The 21106-nt window shown below is 44.3% G+C and overlaps 1 protein-coding gene across 4 annotated transcripts in view; it reads right to left on the reverse strand.

The window, feature by feature from the left end:
- The window catches only part of mef2d (myocyte enhancer factor 2D), a 127241-nt gene that overhangs the window by 76583 nt on the left and 29552 nt on the right, over positions 1 to 21106 (reverse strand). For all 4 annotated transcript variants that reach the window (XM_031890603.1, XM_031890605.1, XM_031890606.1 and 1 more), the window contains 1 exon segment: positions 6649 to 6710. The gene's annotated coding sequence lies outside the window, so the exon portion shown is untranslated.

Here is a 21106-nt window from a genome sequence, read left to right on the forward strand (position 1 = left end):
AGACCGATTCGCCACCTTATCTGTCCATGTATGCACGAACGAAATCAGGCAGGTTTGATTTTTCCATTGGATCGACTCGTTGATGCGGTCCCTGAAATGACGGCACCAATACCCACCGTTTTAATTCAATCGTTTGGCCCTAGGGCCAAACAACCGAATTAACCTGATATATCGGGGACATATAGGGAGAAGATCCGCTCGCTTGGTGACCTCGCCAAGTTTGCAGAGCTTACTATGTATGGCCAGCTTTAAGGTGGCCATACACAGGCCGATCCTAGCTGCCCCTGTATTGGTCCCTTAGACCGATTCGGCAGCTTATCGGCCCATGTTTTGGGCCTGCCTGACCGATATCTGGCCTGAAATTGGGCAAATCTTGATCGGGCAGGTTTACAAATCAGTCGGATCAGGGACCGCATCGGCTCGTTGATGCCGTCCCCGAACCAACTGACGTCTATACCTGTTGTTCTAATCCCCGTAGGTGGGGATATTGGGAGAAGATCCGCTCGCTTGGTGAGCAGATCTTACCGTGTCAGCTTTAGTCTCTCCAAGAGGAGACCAAATGCCATGTATAAGTGTGATGCTATACTCTCCCATGTCATGGGATTACATCCATTGAAAGCCTCTCCAAACACACTGCTGGCTCTCAGTGAGTGTATAGGAGAAGCAGGTCACCCTTGGAAATAACGTTCAGACAGCAGCCAAGCCAGGGGCACAGGTACCACATTGTACAAGAAGTACTGACTGAGCGGGATCCCTGCCCAGTCCCCCCTGAGCACCCAGCACCTGTAGGCCAGGTACAGTTAATACTAAGAGAGCAGCATCGTATTGATTGCCCTTTCTCTACAGGGATTTAATTGTCCAAAAAATTCCCAGCGTGGGCTTACCCCAACACTACAGCTAAAGGTTAAACTCCCATATAAATTAGGCTGATATAAAGCAGAACCTGATATGCCTGTTGTGTCTCGGCACTCGGGGGAAGCCATTTTTATTCGCACTCCTCACTGTCTCTGACAGGAGACTACAATCTGCCGAGGTACGACAGGAAGTGATAAGGGAAGGCCAATGTGCTACCCCCGCCTGCAGATAAAGAGCACATGGAGAAACAAACACCCGAGTTGCTATGAAGATAAGGGAATGTACACAGATATATCTGATTGTTACATCATACCCTTTAATTAATAAGAAACGCGCTTTGGAGTGTTTAGTTCCCTTTAACTGGTGGGAAGCGGCAATGCCCAGTGACAATAGCCTGACACGCCACCCCCATTTAACAGGAATTTATCAAACTGGCCAAGCCAACAACCCTGTGGGTGCCATTGCCCTATAGCAACACAAATATTTAGAGGATACCAATAACCTTTTTTCCCCTGCACTCTCCACTTCCTGCTGGTGTATTAGACTGCCTCGAGGACAGGAAATGATGTGTGCAGAGGGAAATTCCTGCCACAGGTTGCTGGGGAAGACAAATATATGATAATGATCTCAAGTTTTACAAAGAAATCTGGTAATGCCGCAGCACCTTCCGTCACTTGCTAGAAAGCAGATAGTCATATGCAAGAATGACTTCACTAGCTGAGGATTCTGGGAAATAAAGTTCCAAACTGCTGGTGGGTCAAGTTCAGCTAATCCCTTCTGTGCCCCCAGCAACCACCACTACCTCTCCTATGCTGCTTACTTAGTGTATAAATATAAAAATGGCCATGAGTTCCACTTTGGAACACACAGCCATCTTTATTTTTTTTAGAGCAAGTAAGCAGCAGAATGTGAGCGGCTGGGGGCGGAGCGTAATACGGGCAGGTGGCAGGGCCCAATAGCATTGGGACCCACTGGGTTTTTTCCCGGTAGCCCGGCAGCTAGAATCGGCCCGTGTATGGGCACCTTTAGGCTACAAATGTCTTGTTACCGGTACTTTTTATGACTAGTGTTTCTATTCAGGCCCTCGCCTATTTGTATTCCAGTCTTTCATTCAAAGCAAAACATGGTTGCTAGTGTAATTTGGACCCTGCCAACTGGATTGCTGAAATCACAAAATGGAAAGCTGCTAAATAAGAAGCTAAATAACTCCACAAATAATAGAAAAATAAAGACCAATGGCAAATTGTCTCAAAAAAATAACTCTCCACATCAGCGGTTCTCAACCTGTGGGTCGGGACCCCTTTGGGGGTTAAACAACCCTTTCACAGGGGTCGCCTTAGACCATCGGAAAACACATATTTCCCATAGTCTTGGGAATAATTTTATGGTTGGGGGTCACCACAACATGAGGGACTGTATTACAGGGTCAAGGACATCATACTTAAAATAAATGTAAAGGCGAACTACCCCTTTAATACAGTGCCGCTGAATCCTCCTCTTGGTGTATAAGCTTGGGGAAATTCTGTATCCTCTTCTGAACATTCTCACCACAATGCTATCTTTTATTTCATCTGTTTTATTTCTCTCTCTCTCTTTTTCCTAGAGCGGAAGCCACGAGCCTATTTCATTTCCAACACTCGCAGCAGACTGAGGATCCATTGTTCATCTCGCAGAACATCCGCTCAGTAAGTAATATGTGTGTGTTAGACGCAGCGCTGTTTGCCTGACTGACCGCTTGTGTTTTACTGGAAAGCCATGCCGCGGGGTCTCCTGTCCTTTCATTTCACTGCTGTGTCTGTGTCCTCGGCAGGTATAGGATCTATTATCTGGAATGCTTCTGGTAATAGGGGACACCGTGGCTTGTTTTGCCATCAGTATAGCATCAAGAACAAGGTACAGTCTTATTATTATTATAGAGTATTTGGTCATAGTGCCCAATAGATGCCCAGCAGGATATGGTAAAAAGACAGTGGCATAGCAGTTATAGTAGTCATGGCAACAACAGAGCAACATGGCAACACTATATATCACTACAGGTATAGGATCCATTATCCAGAAAGCTCGGGACCAAGGGTATTCCGGAGTACAGGTACTGTTTGAAAAGGGAATCATTTAATCATGAAATAAACCCAATAGGGCTGTTCTGCCCCCAATAAGGGGTAATTATATCTTAGTTGGGATCAAGTACAGGTACTGTTTTATTATTACAGAGAAAAGGGAATCATTTAACCATGAAATAAACCCAATAGGGCTGTTCTGCCCCCAATAAGGGGTAATTATATCTTAGTTGGGATCAAGTACAGGTACTGTTTTATTATTACAGAGAAAAGGGAATCATTTAACCATTAAATAAACCCAATAGGGCTGTTCTGCCCCCAATAAGGGGTAATTATATCTTAGTTGGGATCAAGTACAGGTACTGTTTTATTATTACAGAGAAAAGGGAATCATTTAACCATGAAATAAACCCAATAGGGCTGTTCTGCCCCAATAAGGGGTAATTATATCTTAGTTGGGATCAAGTACAGGTACTGTTTTATTATTACAGAGAAAAGGGAATCATTTAACCATGAAATAAACCCAATAGGGCTGTTCTGCCCCCAATAAGGGGTAATTATATCTTAGTTGGGATCAAGTACAGGTACTGTTTTATTATTACAGAGAAAAGGGAATCATTTAACCATGAAATAAACCCAATAGGGCTGTTCTGCCCCCAATAAGGGGTAATTATATCGTAGTTGGGATCAAGTACAGGTACTGTTTTATTATTACAGAGAAAAGGGAATCATTTAACCATTAAATAAACCCAATAGGGCTGTTCTGCCCCCAATAAGGGGTAATTATATCTTAGTTGGGATCAAGTACAGGTACTGTTTTATTATTACAGAGAAAAGGGAATCATTTAACCATGAAATAAACCCAATAGGGCTGTTCTGCCCCCGATAAGGGGTAATTATATCTTAGTTGGGATCAAGTACAGGTACTGTTTTATTATTACAGAGAAAAGGGAATCATTTAACCATTAAATAAACCCAATAGGGCTGTTCTGCCCCCAATAAGGGGTAATTATATCTTAGTTGGGATCAAGTACAGGTACTGTTTTATTGTTACAGAGAAAAGGGAATCATTTTTAAAAACTGGAATTATTTGAGTAAAATGGAGTCTATGGGAGATGGGCTCTCGGTAATTCAGAGCTTTCTGGATAAGGGGATTCTGGATAATGGATCTCATACCCGTATTAGCTTAACTGTAGCCCTTTAGCACTGGCCTCATCTCGGCAGGTCTTTTTAAAGGGGTAGTTCACCTTTAAATTAGCTTGTAAGTATGTTATAGATCTTGAAATTCTTAGCAACTTTCAATTGGTCTTCATTTTTATAGTTTTTTGAATGATTTGCCTTCTTCTACCCATTTATTCCAGCTTTTAACAGGGGGTCACTAACCTCAGAAGCCAGAAAACTTGGTCTATAAGGCTACAACTTTATTGTTATTGTTATATTTGATTATTTATCTTTCTATTCAGGTCTCTCCAATTCATATGTCTCATACCACTGCTTGGTTACTAGGGTAATTTGGACCCTAGCAACCAGACAGCTGCTAAAATTCTAAACTTGAGAGCTGCTAAACAAATGCTAAATAATGCGCTTGACAATGGCAAAAACCCAGCATTACAGATCATAACAGTCCTATGTTCATCATGGAGCATCCCCTCTTTTTAAAATAAGCATGTGCTGCTCCACAGTGATTTAAGGAAGTAGATTTCCTGCTGACTTCCTGTTCTGAAGAGCAACTTCCTGTTACTGAGTTCCTACACACTGTCAGGCTGGGGCTCATTTACAAACACTGGGCAAATTTGCACCTTGGCAGTAACCTTTAGCAACTAATCAGTGATTGGCTTTTTTTTCAGCCAGCTGCAGGTAGAATTGCAAAAGTAAACATATGATTGGTTGCTATGGATTGCTACACTGTAACTGGTGTAAATTTGCCCAATGTTTATAAATAAGTCCCCCCTGTGTTTAACCCCAGAAAAAAAAGAAATGCCAAGGCAAGTCACTTTAATTGTGACCAACTTGCCCTGCATGAATGAAGAAGTCAAGTGCTGGATTTAATCTGAGTGGCTTGTTAGGTCCTGTCAGGTCATTATGAACCGGCCTAATAGCCAGAGCACTATCTAATGCTACTCACCCTAGGGCAGTCAACTGCAAAGACTGCAAATGGTGGGTGGCAGGCAGAGGGCAGACATAGTGAGCCATAGTAAGTAGTTCCCTGCCAATTAAATCTCACAAGCAGTTGGCCACTAGCCCCTTAGTGTAGGTTTTTGGCATATTCTCCAGCCGTGCCACTTGTCCAAAGGCTTTGGATCCTATGTTATCTACAATAACCTACCAGAAGTGTCATGGCTGCACTAATTCTATAGGAAGCACAGACCCAGCATATCCATAACCATTATAATGGCGCAACCTACCGATCCTGCTGCAGAATCTATGGCTTCGGCACTATGGTGCTTTTATGCTGCCAATGCCGCTGATTCTATGGCACTAAAAGGGTTAACGGCAGCAGCTGTGCTTCTGATCCCACATAGTTAAACGCAGGCCTGTATATGAGAATTAATGCTCTAAAGGTGTGTGGCAGAGGTACGGCTTGCTCCTAATCAGTCATAAGCCCTGGAACAGGAGGTGGTCTGGGAATAACCGCGCAGATGCAGTTGGCTCCGCTAAATACAAAAGGCTGCGTGGTAAGCAGCGAAGCCCAGCACTGAGCTGGCACAAAGAGAGTAATTTGTACTGGGGGCCAGGAACAAATTCGTTTGCTGGAAATGGGAAAGGGGGGGGGGGGGAGGCCTCGCTCTCTCTCTCTGCTCAGCTGTTGTGGAGCTGGTGAGGGTGATGGACGCGCCGCGGCACATGTGGTGTGGAACGTAATGTTCTAGATGAGGAATAATCCACCAGAGCTTCAGCCTGATGTAACTGGGCCAGACTGAGTGGTGGAGGGGCAAGGGGCGGAGGGGGAAAATAATCAGAACATATCAAACCTCAATGTGGGTGCTCAAACCTGAGTGGCGCCCTGCTTGCCGGGGTGCAATGCAAACACCGAGCGTTCATAGAACCCCCACGTGAACCCCCACAGAGGGGTAGGAAAGGCCCACGTCTGCCATGTCTGGGGTAGAATGTAACACGAATGTAAAACCATTTAGATGTTTTTTTTACAATAGCTTCCCACCTAAAGTTTCTATGAAGGTATGACTGCCTTAGCATGTAATTTACCCATCTGCCCTCAGGCTGGCCGGCCCACAACCTTCTATATCACATCCCATTGCCCTCCTATTGTGTTACATTCCACTAAAAAGATGGTACGTAGCCTAACATAGACTTATGAGCAGCCTAAGAATAAAAGTAGGCAATATAGTACTTATACATGTAATTATGTGATGCGCATATCCCTTTAAGTGAAGGTCATTAATATTATGGATCATAAAATCAGACTACAAGACTATTAGCCGTTCATTGCCAACGAAGATATCTTGGTCCGTTCCTATTAACTCCCTTAGTATTTTTTCTCCGGCGATGGTTATTTATTTATTTTTATGGAGGAATAAATGGAAGACCTCAGTTTACCTCTCTCCATTAAAGGAGAGGCTGGAGAGTCGGATCAAGGAGACGGAGCAAAGACTTCAGGTTTCCGCTGAAATAATTTGGTTAACCCTGGAACTTTCCTCACTTATCCGCTGTCATTAGCCGCGCCATGTTTGACAAGAGTACTTCAGAGTAAATTAGAGCTCGTTAGGAAGCATCTTACCTCTAACCTCTGGCCGAGAATGGAGAGCATCATTTGGGGGAAGCACTGCCCGCGGAGGACGTCTGTAGGGATAAAAGTGCGACGGTTAGTATGTCACCAGGCGGATAGAGATCTATACAAATCAAACTGATGCAGTAGGAAAGCGAAATCGCGAAATCTCGCCACTAACAGTACCAATCATCTTGGGTTGCAACAGTAGCTTTAAAATGGGCAAAAGGTTGTTTCTGATGGACGCAAGTATTTTTTCAACCTGAGTGACTGTATGGATAAGATAAACAAGCCCATGGTGCTTAGGTAAGAAATCTATAATTCCTGGCTGAAAGAGCAGGGAAAGTATTGATCTTATTGAGTATGAGAGGAGATAAGTTGCCCAAGCATATGTGGGTCTGAACTGGGTTGGCCCTTACTAAAGCTTGAGGTCAATAGTAGCATCTCTCTAGTACTCCCTGTGGCATGTAGTCATTATAAGCCGCCATTCTATGGATCAGTACATCCCCCCCCACCCACTCCCTGTGCTAATTATGTCCCTTGGGAGCTCACTGTCAAACCATATGTAAAAAGCAAGATGGCAAAATGCAGCAGTTATAGTTGGACTATAATTCCCAGCACCCCACAACTGCTGCTCTACTGTGAGCTACAATTCCCAGCATGCCAAACCAGCAGGGGTGGTCACTGCTGTGACCTTGAAAAAAAATATTTGGTAGGGCCAACTTGGCGTTCAGTGGGGCTAAACTTCACCAGTTCAGTTGCTTTGGATATCTGAAAGCATCCATAACTTGTAACTAAGTGCTCAATGGCTGCAGTTATATACATAAACATTTGTATTATTATCACATACTTATAAAAAGCCAATATATATATTATTTTTAAATAGTATTTATATATTTATATATATATATATATATATATATATATAATATATGATGGATCAGCACTCTGTACGACTATGTGAAATAAAAATCACTAATGTATCACTAAGAGAGTGCTAATCCATCATACTCATATATAAACACTCGTATTGCATATGGATTGATAGATATATATATATATATATATACACACACACACACACATATATAGTTTGCCTTCACTCTATATATATTGATAATATATATATATAATAGTATTTTCTCATATGCTATAAAGTGCTTGTGGCTCAGGTAAGTAGGTGCACTCATGGGTTTTAAGATTCAATTTGTCCAATCAAGTCTAAAAGAAAAAGAAAAAAATCCAATACGGCCTGTTAAGTGAATTGAATTATTAAACAATGGATGGGACTCGGCTCTCCTGCCTGACAGAGCAATGTTCTCCTTTTCCAGGTGAAAGGCTTTCCTGCAGATTCCAATGCCCCGACCTGGGGTGCCCGGCAACATGGTACCCCCCCAAGTACAGCACCGATGAAAAGGGTTGGCAACTCCCAGCATCCTTCCCACAGTTGAAAGTATGAAGTGCTTACTAACTCTGCCTTTATACTGAGTAAAACAATATGGCAGCTCCTTCAGTTCATAATAAAGGATACAATAAGGCAGCTCCCATCAATAGGTATTAAATATCCAGAGAATGTGCACACAGTAAGCTATACTCTCTCCTTTAAGGAGAACTAGATAAAAGGCAAATCCGGATAAATCAATAGAAATTATTTTCTCCTTAATAACAATGCGCTCTCGGTAAAACACAAGTCAGCCTTCCAGTCCCTTAAGAGTCCTACTGTGCCGGTTAAATATGAATCCATGTGGATAAACAATATTTTCACTATTCCGCTTTCAAAAAGACTGCTGATTGAATAGAACTGTGTTAATTAGTTTTTGTCCTTTAACTCTAGCTGATGGACCTGTTAAATAGGGAGGAGGGGGGGGGGGAACGTGTTTACAGCACAAAGGCGACCGCAGAAGCCTCCACGTCACACTTGGGGAACCAAGTCCGCAAATAATCTGAAAAGAAGGAAAATGCTGAGGCAGGACAGAGTTACCGGCACCATTATAAACAGTGTGAAAAGGGAATTTGTGGCCGCAGCTGCTGGTATGGCCTGCACAGATAAAACTCTTCCCATAAGAACCAATGGACTCGCTGCTGCGGGATAGGGGCCCCCAAATACGGTAAAATGGGTGCAATGCTGGTGAAATAAAGCAGCAGTCTATGACAAATGTCTGGGAATGGTATGAATTAATGTCAATTAATGTCAGTTTAAGGCCTCGTTCTCACAGATGACTTGTATGCACTTCCGCTTGCAATCAAAGATGGCCGCCCTCTGGGTGCCGTGACTCGATGATCAGCTGTGATCCCGCAGATAATCAGATCCAAAAGGAAATGGGGCGGGGTAGCAGTTCATTACTTCCTGATAGCCTCTCACAGGAAGAAGGAGGTTAACAGGAAGTAAACAACAAATTAGCCACTTCCCACAGGAAGTGGATTTTAAATCACCAGCCACAGATCCAGCAGGATTATATAAAAATCACTACAAATGATTGGACAAGATGGAACGATGAGTAGCCAGTTCGTTTATGCCTCTTTGGGTAGGTGGGATGTCAGATCCAAAAGGAAATAGGATGGAACAGCAGTTCTTTACTTCCTGTTAGCCGCTCACAGGAAGTAGGAGGCTAACGGGAAGTAAACAACAAATTAGCCACTTCCTACAGGAAGTGGATTTTCAGTCAGTAGCCACAGATCCAGCAGGATTATATAAAAGTCATTCCAAATGTTTGGGCAAGATGGAATGATGACTAGCCAATTTGTTAATACCTCTGGGTGTGCAGCAAATTACTCTTTTGGCAAGATTCCCGTGTTAATTAAACATGGAGGGTAATCACCTGTCCTCACTTGCCCCAGGTCTGGACTGGCAACCTGTGTATTCTGGCTGGGGCTATAAGACACCATAGACCTGTAATATTTGAAGATGATAGATAGATAGATGATAGATAGCTAGATGATAGATAGATAGATAGATAGATAGATGATAGATAGATAGATAGATAGATGCCTGTCAGGGTTGCAGAAAAGCAGAGTCATCTGACTCCGACTAAGTGATGTGTTGGTTCCATGTTACCAGAGAGCTGATTGCCGCTAGAGGTTTGAGAAGAAGCTGCGTCCGACAGGTGCAAGGTGATACGCGCCTGCACAGATCAAGTTCAACAAAGCAGCGCAGGGAGGATACCCAAACTGCCTAGTCAGCTCTACTGTATTTCCGGATGTCTCTCCGCTCCTGAGATTTCTGAATCTCCAGTTTTTGGCCCGTGGGAGGCTCGTGAGTCCGTGTAGCCTTCTGAGGGCAATAACACATTGAGGGCAATAACACATTGGGGACGATAATTACTAAATTGGCAGAATTATATGTTGGATTTTGCTAATGCCCATCCTATTCCTAACATTGAAACCTATGCATTATTTTAGTAACTGCCCCACTGCTCCAACAAGCAGCTCCGATATGTTGTTCTGGTAGGTGCTATGTTTCTCATGAGCAATATCCTCCCTATAAAAATGGGTGCTACAATTATTAGCTTGTAATCAGTGGGGCATAAATCTATTTCTGCTAGTGCGTGACAAAGTGTACCCGTTATAGTAAACACTGAGCACGCCTATATGTGGTTGCATTTGGGGTTTTTTTGTTTGTTTGTTTATTTTTTGTTTTTGAGGAACTAAAGCGATGAGGTGCCCGACTCAATGCAGAACATGGCCCCCTCTGAGGCAAAGGGGATAAATGGAGAGAAGTGACCCATCCGTTCTCTCTACTATCAATGACCAGGGGCAAGATGACATCCCTGAATTTGGCTAGCCTTAGCCCAGGGTCTATCCTTCCCCCCCAAACATTGTATTGTTGAACAGAAAAAACCAAAACGGTTATAGGGTGGTGCAAAGAGGGGTGACTGTGTATAGGGATAGGGGAAGTGGTGATGATGGCTTCAGGGGTAGGGGATGTAACTGTGGGAGAATGTATATAGTAACAAGAGATGATTTGAGGGGAAGGGGCTGTAACTGTGGTATTACTATTGTACGTCATGATGGCAGTCAAAGGAGCTGGCGTTGGCATTACGGCATATGGCACATGTAAATAGTAAGGCAAAATGGGCCAAAAAAAAAAAAAAAAGAGGCAAATACAGCTCTATTAAATATTGTATGTACTGTGCTGTAAACATGGATTATACATCCCTGTTCTTTATATTTGAGCTGATAAATAAATACGTATAAAATCTGAGTCCCGCTGGCTGCGAGAGAGCACAAATACCCAGACAGTACAGAAATCGTTCATTCCGAGTGTATCCAGTCAATGTCCCCTGGGAACAACTGCCCCTAGCTTTCTATGGCACATCACAGGGGTAAAACAAGGCATGATGCTTTCAGGGGTGGGGGTATTTCAGTTATAGGTGGGAGACCACAACTTAAGAAGATCAAGATGGGCTGGACTTAATGAGAGGTTTCAAAGGTGTATAGGACAAAAACATGAAGATGGATATGTCCCTATGTTGGAGATAGAAATGGAAAACCATGGAGGTTGAAGATGGGATAGGCAAAACCATGGAGGTTGAAGATGGGAGGGCCAAAATGGGATGTACACAACCATGGAGGATTAATATAGGAAGAACAAAACAGCTAAGGGCCAAAATGGGATGTACACAATCATGGGGGTTAAAGATGGGAAAGACAGAACCATGAAGGTTGAAGATGGAATGGACACAACCATGGAGGTTGAAGATGGGAATGACACAACCATGGAGCATTAACATAGGAAGAACAGAACAGCTGAGGGCCAAAATGGGATGGACACAACCATGGAGGTTGAAGATGGAAAGGCCACAAACCTGGAGGATGAAGATGGGAAGGACACAACCATGGAGGATAAAGATGAGAAGGACACAACCATGGAGAATAAAGATGAGAAGGACACAACCATGGAGAATAAAGATGAGAAGGACACAACCATGGAGGATGAAGACGTGAAGGACACAACCATGGAGGATGAAGACGTGAAGGACACAACCATGGAGGATGAAGACGTGAAGGACACAACCATGGAAAATGCAGATGACTAGGACACAACCATGGATAATGCAGATGACTAGGACACAACCATGGAGGACCAAGATATGAAACACATAAAAACTGAGAACTAACAAGGGTTTCAGACAATCATAAAATATGGAAGATGGCAAGTATACAATTATGTAGGTCAGAGAAACAGAGACACCAAAATAGAATAACATGAAGGAAAAAACAACAGAGATGATATAGATACAGACAAGATGGGAAGGGGTGGCCAAAATGTATTTTATAATAAAGGATGGCTGGGTTCTTGTTAGTTTTTTTCTGTTTCTCTCTCCTCATGGAATCAGTTTAAAGAAGAATAATGGGTTTCGTATAATGAGCCCCTCCCACCTCCTACCTGCTGCCCGTGTTTCAGACTTATAGATAGCTAACAGCTCATTATACAGGGTGGGACCCAATATTACACGCTGTCACCTCACTTACTCTTGTTCAGACTCAACACCGTGACAGACTTGCAATGATATAGGGCTGACACACTTTACACTTACTGTTTTTAATTCACAAAAGTTCTGCCCCTGCCGTATAAAAACTCGGGGGGCACTATTGGGGGGGGATATTAAAGGGTAAAAAGGGCCCCTAATACAATTAGGGTCCAGAAAGACTCAAGGGCCCAAATTACAGACCATAAATATGATAGGGTTTAGCAGAGAATGCATGGGGTGCGGCAGAAAATAACTTATTTAGAAGAGCTTTTTTATCCCACCCCCCAAAAACAGGTACATAGTTGGAAGAACCCACAATCCAAGATGCCTGATGACGCTGAGAGCTTAAAGGGAAACTATACCCCCGGAATGAATACATAACCAACAGATAGTTTATATTATGTTAAGTGACCTATTAAAGAATCTGGAATATATATCAGTAAATATTGCCCTTTTACATCCTTTCCCTTGAGCCGCCATTTTGTGATGGGCTGGGTGCTCCCTCAGAGATCAGCTGACAGGAAGTAATGCAGCTCTAACTGTAACAGGAAGTAGTGTGGGAGCAAAAGGCAGAACTCTGCCCATTCATTGGCTGATGGGGCCTAGCATGTATGTGTGCCTTGTGTGCACTGTGAATCCTATGACGCCAGGGGGCGGCCCTTAATTCTTAAAATGACAGTTTCCTATTTAGGATTACCCAATGGCACATACTACTAAAAAAAAGTCTATTTTTATGAAAATGGTTTATTTAGATGAAGCAGGGTTTTACATATGAGCTTGTTTATGCTATATACTTTTATTTAGACCTACATTGTTTGGGGGTATAGTTTCCTTTAAAACTTCTGAAGGGGAAGGGGGTGGTCCTGCAAAGTTTTGATGGCCATCCTATATAAAACACTGTCTTTAATATTGACACAGCTTATAAATTCCACTTTTCTGCTCTGTTCCATATAACAAATACCATAGATTGTAAGCTCTTGCGTTCAGTAGCCGCTAATCTTCCAGTAATAATAAGCGAACCTGACTTGATACGGTCTGTTATTATATATACAAAGCCCTGCTTTTATACAATAAAAGCACAGCCCAATGTGTTGATCGGAGACACCAATTCCCCGCAAAGTTCTGACACTCTGACCGTTAAGAGCCACCTCTTTCGCTCTAAGTGGCCAACTTCCTTCTTGCAGGGGGAAGTAACAGAAGTGAAACTGGCAGATGTTCAATGTGCAGAGAGGCAAAGCCAGAGGGGAAAAAAAGAGTGGGGGTGCAGGCATCAAGCTGAAATAATTGGGCCTGGTTGGAATCGGCACTTGGGCAGACTCAGACTAGAGGCAGTGGGGAAACAACCAAATTAATTAAGGATATACTTTTATCAACAAATGTGCCGTAGGCTATAACCTATAAGATATAGTATTTGGGCATCTGATAGGTACAACCAAATCCATGGCTACTTAAAGCAGTGCTAAGAAATGCTGACTCACCTTACCCCACAGTGGGCAGTGTTTACCCTATATACTAAGTAACAGGGGAGGCTGGAACATAAAATTGCATTTACATATATTTGCTTTAGCCTAGCTGTCAATGGGAGATTGAAGCCCTGATACACTTTCAGATAGCCAATGTGGCGGCTACACATTATAAACTCATTAGTCCACACCTTAATGCAGGTTCTGTTTCCGTCCACCGCAGTGTAAATAGATACCAAGGAGAAAAGGAATGTGCTCAGCGAATCAGAAGAGCCAAGACAGGTGGAGCGAGCATGTAAGGGGTTAACGGGCCAGGAACCACGCTCATTTAGGAGATAGGTGCCTCTATCTGTGTGTAACGGAAATAAATTACCAGACTGTGTTCCTTGTTAATTTCCCCTGTACATAGCAACCCTCCGTGTGTCTACCGAGCGAGGGCAAAGGGGTAATGAATAACTCACTGGAGAGCTGCCATGGCCACAAATACGTAGGAACAATGCAGACAAATGTCCCAGATAAACGACTTTTCAGCCACTGTGCACCATACAAAAAAAAAGAAATGATAATTACAAGGTGGCAGAAATCAAGGCCATGGGAAGATGAATCATTTTGATTGGCTGTTCGTTGTTGAATCAAAAGCAAATAATCCCTATGGAGATCATGTTAAAGGCACCTTCCACAATCCACAATATTTCCCAAAAAGAAGGGCAGTGGGGTTGGTGGCCACCATGTTGTTAGGCCACTTGGTTTCCTTTCCCCACCTTTCTGGACAAGGGGCATATGCAGTTGAAGTCAGGACCACATTGGCTTCCACATTGAACATCAAATGAGTCCATCATTGAGGCCACCTACCATGTATTGCTACTATACATGTTATTTACAGGCACGGGAAAATAACATTGTATCTAAAGCTTGACCATACCATGTAAGGTCTAGGTCAACAGACCAGTCCATGATCCTGTCAGACCACAGTTTGAATATTTCATTGGCCAATAGACTACATTCCCTGGGTGCAGGAAATGGAGAGAACTGGCCAATGTATGGCCAGTGTATGGCCACCGTTACCCGGCAGATCAGTGATTGTCAACCTTAGGCTCAGGCCAGACGAGTGGCTCGAGTGCACCGGATCGACGCGGCACGTACCCACCGCACTCTCCTCTGTTTATTAAATGTTGTTATAATGACTTATTTAATACAGAACGATCTGCCCACACTGAATAAAAAGGAATAAAAAATGAAAAACAAAACAACAATTTAATTGAATTCATTATTCATGGCTAATTTCCTATAAAGCAGCCTGCAGGTTAAAAGAAAAAGGGGGTTGTGAGCGGTGCTTTGTTTGTAGGCTCAGTGGCAGCGCTCCTAAGCACTTTTAATAATGTAGGGCTGGCTGCACGGCCTGCTGGGAAATTAACCCTTCCCCTCCTGCCCCAAAACCCCCTCTCAAATACTTTGGTAAGGAAAAGATCATTGTGGGCGGGTAGCTCTGCACAGCGGTGCGATATAGAGTTTATCCTATATAATAAGCTTGCTAATGCCACCGGTGCACGGGCACCGTGCCACTCTTCCTTACCGCAAACCACAACAGTTGAACTGGCAGCGGCACAGCAAGATTACAGAGGGCACAATGCAGCACGGAAAAGTCTCTGCCTACAACTGAAACCACCCACTGTTCAGGCAGAGGTGACTTTTACAGAACCGAGCACCCTCTTTCTCATTTATACAGCCCCGTTCCATGACAGAAATACATAGTATTCTATCACAGAGACTGCTCTGCTAAGTGCCTTATTACTATAAGGGGCAACCTGTCTCGGTGCAGTAATCTACCAATCGGACGTCTGCTTTCATTATTCTAATCACAGTGGACAAATAAAAGAAAATCCGTGATTGGTTAAATGGATTACTGCACCTGCATACACGGGCAGATTTAAGATGCCGGTTCGGGTCCTTCAGACAGATACAGTAGCTTGTCTGCCCATGTATGGGGAAGACCGATGGCCTACGCGACTGATATCTGGCCAGATGTCGATCGGCAGGTTTGATTTGCCCCTCGGATCGGGGACCACATTGGTCCTCATTTCGACGTGTCCTATTCCTGTCATTGTAATTCCATAGTTTGGACCTAGGGCTGAACCTTTGGATTACTCCAATATCGTCCACCTTAGGTAGGCATATTGGTGGAAAGATTTAGCAACCTCGTCAAACGAGCAAATCTTATTGTGCATGGCCACCTTAAGAGTGTTGAAATCTATGCAAGTCTAATGCTAGTCTAGGGAACCTACCCAAACCTCTCCACCAAAGACTGCCACGAGTACCTGACCCCCATAGAAAAAAATCTCACACAATCTGGGCCCCTTTGGGCATGGCACATACTGTGACTTCTCAGGCATACTTTAGAGCAGTGGTTCCCAACCTTCCTAATGCCGCGACCCTTTAATACAGTTCCTCATGTTGTGGTGACCCCCAACCATAAAATTATTCCTAAGACCATCGGAAATATGTGTTTTCCGATGGTCTTAGGCGACTCCTGTAAATCAATCGTTCCACCCCCAAAAGGGCCCCGACCCACAGGTTGAGAACCACTGCTTTAGAGCATGGGTCCCCAACCTTTTCATCCTGTGAGCCACTGTCAAATGTAAAAAGAGTTGGGGAGGGGCAATACAAGCATGAAAAATGTCCCTGGGGTGCCAAATAAGGGCAATGATTGGCTACTTGGTAGCCCTATATGGACTGGCAGCCTACTGGAGGCTCTGTTTGGCAGTACACCTGGTTTTTATGCAACCAAAACTTGCCTCCAAGCCAGGAATTTAAAAATAAGCACCTGCTTTGAGGCCACTGGGAGCAACATCCAAGGGGTCAATGAACATGTTGGGCCACTGGTTGGGGATCACTGCTTTAGAGCAGTGGCTATGAGCCACCAAAGCTATGTGATTGGACACTCCTTACAGCAGGAAGGGGAAATATGGAAATGCATGGGCAGCCTAGGATAAGCTTGCTGCTTGGTGAGCAATCAGTCAGCTGCTAGCCACAAGTCACACCTCATGGCATGGCTGAAAAAACAGCAGCGAGGGCTAGAGAGGAGTGAGTGTCTGAGCAGCTGCTGCACACATCCAAATGATCAGCAGCAGATACAGGAATGTGCCCTTTATGACAGTTTCCTTTAGGGATTCATTATCAGTAACTTTCCAGCCGAAACCGATTGCAGTCTCTCTCGCTCTATTAGCTCACGTTGGATAATTCTGCTCTGCGGCTAAGATGGAAAAAGCACTCTTTTAATCACAAGCAATAACAAAAGTGCCAAAATTGCTTTTTTATCCCCCCCCTTTGTGCAAGAGCCGCCAATGAGCTGTCCCAAAGCAAGGGAAAAAGCCTGCGTGGGTGTATATTTATCATTAGTGCCCCATCTATTGTGAAGGATTTGGTACAGTCCAAGCACAAATATGATGGATTCAGGGATTGGCAATGCAGGATACAGGGGGGTCCCACTAGGGGCCCGATGGCAGAATATGGCCCCCCACTACCTGCCTAGAGGACAGCTGTGGATGACATTGTGTATCTGATACCGGAGTTGGACAGCACCGGCAAGGTGGGGCCCTACCGAACCCAAATGTCTTTGAAAAATAAACACAGGAATGGAAAAGAAAGGGGCTTTATTTCCCCTTTAAAGCTCTTCTGCATCTGGTCTGCTGTTTCCTGCCTATTGTATGCTCCCTTTTCTTCTTAGCGCTCCCAGCCTGCTGTTTTCTTAACACCCACATTTTTACAAGCGAAGCTTGAAATACAGGTAGACGAACAGGGAGAGGAGGGAAACAGAAAAAAAAAACAAGATTTAGCCGTGGCTCTCAAGCTGAACTACAACAGGGAGCTGAGGGTTGCAGTGTATTAATTCCTGTTTGTATGCTGTTTAGCTAGTCATTTTTATTAAAGACAAATGGTATTTGATGAAAATCCCCCTGCAGGAAGTTGGGAGTGCAACAGGAAATTCCATCCCCTGCTCCTGCTGCTTTACATATGTCTCTTGAAATGACCATATCGGCACTTACGGTAAAGCAATTTATATTGTGGTGCAGAGCTGTCCGAGTGTTTTATAGGTTTCAGCTCAAGGCCTGCGGCCTGATGGTATAATGGGAAAATGGCCCAATATCAAGCACTGCAGCACCGCAGAGTCCATTTGTTTCTATACGCTGTCGATGGCTAATGCCATAGCAAATGTAAGGGGGCAATGAGAGGTGTAGTTTTGGGCGATGGAGGTTACGGATATGCTGGTATCTCTAGTTCAAATGACCTGGAGTTGTCTTTACTGCCTAGCTGATGTGAAGAAGCCCCTCACTGGCCAACAAACTCCATTCTCTTTTACTTAATTGCTCTTCTTCTATGAGAAGGACACTGAGCCAGGTAGTCAGATGACTCTCTCTGTCAGGGACTGTCCAGAGATGCGCTGATAGGAAATACAAGTGGCCCTCATCTGCTCGTCAGGGGACATTGGGGTTAAACTGTAGGGTTAAGCAGAATGCAAACTTGCAGGAAGTGGCTTGTCGCTGCGGTAGCCGCTCGCTGCTCATACAGTCGGCTGCAGCGAGAGAGGGGGGACTTACAGACCACCAACCTGCAAGAACATCTGCGGGGGGGGGGCGGCCAGCAGCTCTGCAAGTACACACATGTACATACATGCACACACATTTTCTCAGTGTTAAACTAACAGCACAAGAGCAGAGACCTAGTAATACCCCCATCTCCCCGGGTCTGGCCAAACAAATATACACCCGTGCCCGTCAGGCCAAGGCCATCCGGGAAATACAGCCCTGCCTTGCTGAACCCTTTGCTGCCTGAAATGAGCATACACCGTAATCCATTTAGAGTTCGCTAGTTATTGCTGAACTAATCTATGCAGGTACTGGACCCCTTATCGAGCATCCTGGACCCCTTCAAAGATTGGGGGCTGGCAAAAGCCCTTTCCCCTCCCTTTCAACCTGGATCTGAAGGGAAGTGGAAGTAGAGTAGGTAGGAGATGTATCTCTAATACCCATTGGTCCCCTTGGGACCTGAGGCTTCTCATTTAGGGGTCTCTATACATACTAGGGCGGCAACAACCTGAAAGCCGTTAATGGACAGGTGCAAGGTGGGTGTATACATGGCATTCCTGCTTTTGCCCCTGGACCTCTAAATGTCACCGAGATATGCCCCCAGCCAGCGAGTAACCCGATTGGAAGTCATATTTGGTCTGTTAAGCCCAATCACTGCTAACCCAGTGCTGAGCGCTATACTAATGCCCCCCCTTCCTTTTCCCCGGCAGCTGCCAAAGTCTCAAAGTCTCTTTCGGTCGGGGTGACGTTTCTCATCAGTAGTCGGACTTATCAGAAGCGCAAGGGTAACGTCAGTTCAGCAGAGTAAATATCCCCGGCACGAGGAAAGGAAAGAGAAGAGAGCATTAAATATGCAGGAGCCGTGTGTAATGTATCAAAGCTCCACAAATGGACTGGGAAGGGGCAGATTGCTGGTTTGCCAGATCGGCCTCTCCCCCCTATGGAACAGCAGGTCGGGCCCTGAATCCCCCCATTCCCTTGTTCTGTACATAGAGGGGGCAATGGGAGTAATGCCCCTAATATTATTATCCATAGCACAGTAAAGCACAGGGCAGCTACCTGTTCTGACAGATAAATAGGCAGATACAATGTTACAGAGGCGCTTATAAAAAAAAATAGACAAACAATGTGTATTTCTGCATAAAAAATGCATAATGTTTGGTGATATAGTGTAGTTTTGGGGAAAACACTGAGCTAAATAGTCACCACAACTAATGCCGCGTGTCTTTGCCCTTAATTGCCACCTTACTTTCTCTTATAAAACAGCAGTCCTGCCCTGCTTTATGGCTGAGATTCTAGCATTCTGTCACAGTGGCACAGATCCTATCTGATCCCCCCATTGTAAGCAGCAGTCCTGCCCTGCTTTATGGCTGAGATTCTAGCTATCTGTATAACAGAGCATTCTGTCACAGTGGCACAGATCCTATCTGATCCCCCCATTGTAAGCAGCAGTCCTGCCCTGCTTTATGGCTGAGATTCTAGCTATCTGTATAACAGAGCATTCTGTCACAGTGGCACAGATCCTATCTGATCATCCCATTGTAAGCAGCAGTCCTGCCCTGCTTTATGGCTGAGATTCTAGCTATCTGCATAACAGAGCATTCTGTCACAGTGGCACAGATCCTATCTGATCCCCCCCATTGTAAGCAGCAGTCCTGCCCTGCTTTATGGCTGAGATTCTACCTATCTGTATAACAGAGCATTCTGTCACAGTGGCACAGATCCTATCTGATCCCCCCATTGTAAGCAGCAGTCCTGCCCTGCTTTATGGCTGAGATTCTACCTATCTGTATAACAGAGCATTCTGTCACAGTGGCACAGATCCTATCTGATCCCCCCATTGTAAGCAGCAGTCCTGCCCTGCTTTATGGCTGAGATTCTAGCTATCTGTATAACAGAGCATTCTGTCACAGTGGCACAGATCCTATCTGATCCCCCCCATTGTAAGCAGCAGTCCTGCCCTGCTTTATGGCTGAGATTCTAGCTATCTGTATAACAGAGCATTCTGTCACAGTGGCACAGATCCTATCTGATCCCCCCCATTGTAAGCAGCAGTCCTGCCCTGCTTTATGGCTGAGATTCTAGCTATCTGTATAACAGAGCATTCTGTCACAGTGGCACAGATCCTATCTGATCCCCCCCATTGTAAGCAGCAGTCCTGCCCTGCTTTATGGCTGAGATTCTAGCTATCTGTATAACAGAGCATTCTGTCACAGTGGCACAGATCCTATCTGATCCCCCATTGTAAGCAGCAGTCCTGCCCTGCTTTATGGCTGAGATTCTAGCTATCTGTATAACAGAGCATTCTGTCACAGTGGCACAGATCCTATCTGATCCCCCCCCCCCCCCCCCCCATTGTAAGCAGCAGCCCTGCCCTATATTAGAAGCCAGATAATTTTAGCACAAAGCTTGTGTATAAACATATATATGATTCACACACGTGACCTGGAAGGAGTATTACACCAAATATACAATTGCATTACAATACCTTCATGGGATAACAAACAGTGCCATTGACCTAAGGGAATATATTTCATCACTCTAGAAGCCATAGTTACATTACAGGTTTGCAGTGCAACATTTTACCAGATAATACTGATACATGGACATATTGTATATACTGGTATCAAGATACATGTTATATTTATTTACTGCTATTTCCCACGCCAGTTGCCGCCATTAAAGGGGACCTATCACAAAGTCTATTTTCAAAACATCCCTTTTATTCCATCCCTTGCCGCGGCTGAGGGGAGCGTGGATGGGCAAAGCTCGGAAGTCGACAAGTTTTATCTTGTAATCAGGATTTTCATACTTTATTTTTAGTAAGAACAGTCGAGCTGCCCCTATTAACTGAGTGTAAAAATAGATTTCCCGTAAGTGTACCTTTAATTTTGTATGTACTGTTGTTCGCTACAGGTTAGTTCAGGCCTTGCCCACTTTAAACCTGATTAGC

The sequence above is a fragment of the Xenopus tropicalis genome, chromosome 8 (genome assembly GCF_000004195.4).
Source record: "Xenopus tropicalis strain Nigerian chromosome 8, UCB_Xtro_10.0, whole genome shotgun sequence".
NCBI classification, from domain to species: Eukaryota; Metazoa; Chordata; class Amphibia; order Anura; family Pipidae; genus Xenopus; species Xenopus tropicalis.